This window comes from Marmota flaviventris, chromosome 17 (assembly GCF_047511675.1).
Source record: "Marmota flaviventris isolate mMarFla1 chromosome 17, mMarFla1.hap1, whole genome shotgun sequence".
Lineage (NCBI taxonomy): Eukaryota > Metazoa > Chordata > Mammalia > Rodentia > Sciuridae > Marmota > Marmota flaviventris.
The window spans coordinates 17452596-17456714 of record NC_092514.1 but is presented as its reverse complement, the minus strand read 5'-3'; the positions used below and the strand labels follow the sequence as shown (position 1 = coordinate 17456714).

The 4119-nt window shown below is 41.9% G+C and overlaps 1 pseudogene; it reads left to right on the top strand.

Moving 5' to 3' along the window:
• Positions 1–1534: 1534 nt before the first annotated feature.
• Positions 1535–3882, top strand: LOC114081967 (BBSome complex member BBS7 pseudogene; annotated as a pseudogene).
• The last annotated feature ends 237 nt before the right edge of the window (positions 3883–4119 follow it).

Sequence of the window (4119 nt, the reverse complement as noted above, 5' to 3'; positions counted from 1 at the left end):
GGAAGCCTTAGCATGTGTTGCTTACTGTAGTCGTCTTGCACTGGTGACAAAATTGAAAAAGCGTGATATGTTTGGTGCTTTGGAAAGTGGAAGCTGCCAGTGAACTCTGTTCTGTTCTCTCAGGAGAAGTAAGTAAAGTTAATGAAGGACTCGTCAACAATCTTGTCATGAAGATGATTGGCTGACCAAGGGGACACAAAGTGACCCTTCAGAGGTTGATGAATTAGTGAGTGAAACGTGTGAGAAATGAGTACAATCTATTGAGTGGAAGTGGCACCCCTAAATATACTAGTGTGAAATAACATTAAACACAACCAGAAGAAAGCCCATGGAGCCATCTGCCCACTTCAAAGGGTCCTCCTAAGGCCCCTCAGTAGAGAACAGCACATAGGTGGACCCTGATACAGATGGACACTGAACTGGATTAGAAGAATTTTCCAACTGGAAGAAATATTTTTCTCAGAAAACACTTTTCTACAATGTATATAACTTGATTTTTTAGATGTATACATTAACAATAAACCACTGTGTGTACTTAATTTTGTGAGTTAAAAAAAAAAGATATTTGTATTACAAATAGAATCTCCCCACACAGCTTGCAATTTTTTTTTTTTTTTCCTGGTACTGGGGATTGAACTCAGGGGCACTCAACCACTAAGCCACATCCCCAGCCCTATTTTGTATTTTATTTAGAGACAGGGTTTCACTGAGTTGCTTAGTGCCTCATTTTTGCTGAGGCTGGCTTTCAAATCTTGCGTATTATTCTCTAAGTCATGTACTTTGATGAATAGAAGTTCTTTATTTTGACCAAGAGTAATTTTTTGTTTTTGTAAAAATTGTGATTTTTTTTTATGCTCAGTTTGAGACCTCGTTCCCTAATTTAAGGTCATAAAATATTTTCCTACATTTTCTTTCATATATCTACAGTTTCACTTTTCACTTTTATGCCTATGATCCACCTAAAAAAAATTATGTAGCAAGGGGAGTGGAGAACCAGTTGACAATTAGATAATTATACATAAAATTTGTTCAACATCATTTTCATTGAAAACACATCTTCCCCTCTTTACTTGAGATGTAGTGGAACATGTATGATAAATCATCATATATGTGAAAGTCCTCTACACTACCCTGTCCTAGTGTCCTGTTAGTTTATTATTGTACCAATACCAAAAGTTGTTAATGAAAACTGGTAGTATATGTTTTCTAATTTATTCCTCTTGTTCAAAACCATAACTGCTATTCTAGGTCATTGGCATTTTCATAATCAATTTATGAATAATTTTTTAAAAATTATTTCATACCAAAAAGCTGGAATTTTTTATTAGTATTACCTAAAATACACACATTAATTTTGGAAGAATAGATGTAGTAACAATATTGACACTTTCAATTTATGGACATGCTTAAGTTGAATTTATTGTAGATATTTTAATATCACTAATTTTTGTTTTGGCTATGAAGAAGTCTAGGTCATGCCGCCGCCGCCGCCGCCCCCGCCCCCGCCCCGCGCCAAGCTGCCGAGTCCCTGGCGGAGCTGAGCCCGGGCCGGTACCGCTGAGGGCGCGACGGCCTGTGGGGCCCCCGAGGCTGCGGTCGGAGTCCCTGCCGCCCCCCGCAGCCGGCATGGATCTGGTTTTAAACCGGGCGGATTATTCACAGGTGGGAGTGACCTCGCAGAAGACTATGAAGCTACTTCCTGCGTCAAGACATAGAGCAGAGCGGCACAGAAGGTGGTTATTGGAGATCATGATGGAGTAGTCCTGTGCTTTGGCATGAAGAAAGGAGAAGCAGTGGCAGTATTCAAGACCTTACCAGGGCAGAAGATTGCCCGACTGGAGCTGGGAGGGGTTCTTAATACACCTCAGGAGAAAATCTTTATTGCTGCAGGATCTGAGATAGAGGCTTCACCAAGAGAGGAAAACAGTTCCTCTCTTTTGAAACGAACCTCACTGAGAGCATTAAAGCTATGCACATATCTGGCTCTGACCTCTTTCTCAGCGCAAGTTACATCTATAATCATTATTGTGACTGCAAAGACCAACATTATTACCTTTCTGAAGACAAAATCAATGATGTCATCTGCCTTCCAGTGGAAAGAGTACCTCAGATTACACCCATCTTGGCCTGCCAGGACAGAGTGCTCAGGGTTTTACAGGGTTCCGATGTGATGTATGAAATTGAAGTTCCTGGCCCACCTGCTGTCTTAGCACTGCACAATGGAAACGGAGGCAACTCTGGGGAAGACCTCTTGTTTGGAACAGCAGATGGGAAGCTCGGGCTTATTCAGATCACCACATCCAAGCCAGTGCACAAGTGGGAAGTTGGAAATGAGAGAAAGCGGGGAGGTATTTTGTGTATTGACAGCTTCCATATTATGGGTGATGGGGTTAAAGATTTACTTGTTGGGAGAGATGATGGAATGGTGGAAGTGTACAGCCTGGATAACACAGAGGAGCCTGTTCTGCGATTTGACCTGGCATTGTCTGAGAGTGTTACGTCCATCCAAGGTGGTTGTGTAGGGAAAGACGGTTATGATGAAATCGTGGTGTCCACCTACTCAGGCTGGGTCACAGGTCTGACAACTGAGCCTGTTCATAAGGAAAGTGGACCAGGAGAAGAGCTCAAGATCAATCAGGAGATGCAGAGTAAAATTTCTTCTTTACGGAATGAGTTGGAACATCTGCAGTATAAGGTGCTACAGGAAAGAGAGAACTATCAGCAGTCTTCTCAGTCAAGCAAAGCAAAATCAGCAGCACCTCCATTTAGCATAAATGACAAGTTCACATTAAATAAAGATGATGCCAGCTACAGCCTCATCCTAGAGGTGCAGACCGCAATAGACAACGTCTTAATACAGAGCGATGTCCCCATAGATCTGCTTGATGTGGATAAGAACTCTGCAGTTGTCAGCTTCAGCAGCTGCGACTCCGAGCCAAATGACAACTTTCTTCTCGCCAGTTACCGCTGCCAAGCAAATACCACACGGCTGGAACTGAAGATCCGCTCCATCGAAGGCCAGTATGGCACACTTCAAGCCTATGTGACTCCAAGAATCCAGCCCAAAACCTGCCAGGTGCGCCAGTACCACATCAGGCCCCTCTCTCTCCATCAGAGGACGCACTGCATTGACCACAGCAGACCCATGAACACCCTGACGCTGACAGGCCAGTTCAGCTTCGCTGAGGTCCACTCCTGGGTGGTGTTCTGCCTGCCTGAGGTTCCAGAGAAGCCTCCAGCAGGAGAGTGCGTGACCTTCCACTTCCAGAACACCTTCCTGGACACCCAGCTGGAGAGTGTCTACAGAAAAGGAGAAGGAGTTTTTAAATCTGACAACATTTCTACAATATCCATCCTAAAAGATGTGCTTTCTAAAGAAGCTACAAAAAGGAAAATTAACCTCAACATATCATACGAGATAAATGAAGTATCCGTCAGACACACTTTAATGCTGATCCACCCAAAGCTGGAATACCAGCTCCTCCTGGCCAAGAAGGTGCAGCTGATCGATGCTCTGAAGGAATTGCAACTTCATGAAGGAAACACAAACTTCCTGATACCAGAGTACCGCTGTATCCTAGAGGAGGCTGACCACCTACAGGAAGAATACAAGAAGCAGCCTGCACACCTCGAAAGGCTCTACGGTATGATCACCGATCTTTTCATAGATAAGTTTAAGTTCAAAGGCACCAATGTGAAAACCAAAGTACCTCTCCTGTTGCAGATTCTGGACAGTTATGATCAAAATGCATTGATTGCTTTCTTTGATGCTGCATGAAAGATAAACAGGGCAAAGTCCCAAAGAAGTGGTCTTTTAAACAAAATGTTAAAGCCAAATTACAAGCCAGCTTGAAATAACTAAATATATTTGAGATACATTGACTTTAAGCTTCTGTTTCTTTTGAAAGATGGAACTGTTTAAAAATAAAGTCTTATTTTTAAAACACACACACACACACAAAAAGAAGTCTTGCATTTTCTTATCAATTTCAGAAGTTTTGCTATATTTTCAGTTGTGGTTTTGTTAGGTTAGCCTTTATTGATATTTTTGATATTTTAAATACTATTTTTAAAATTTCATTTTCTGATTGTTGCTACAGTATATATAACTAATATATT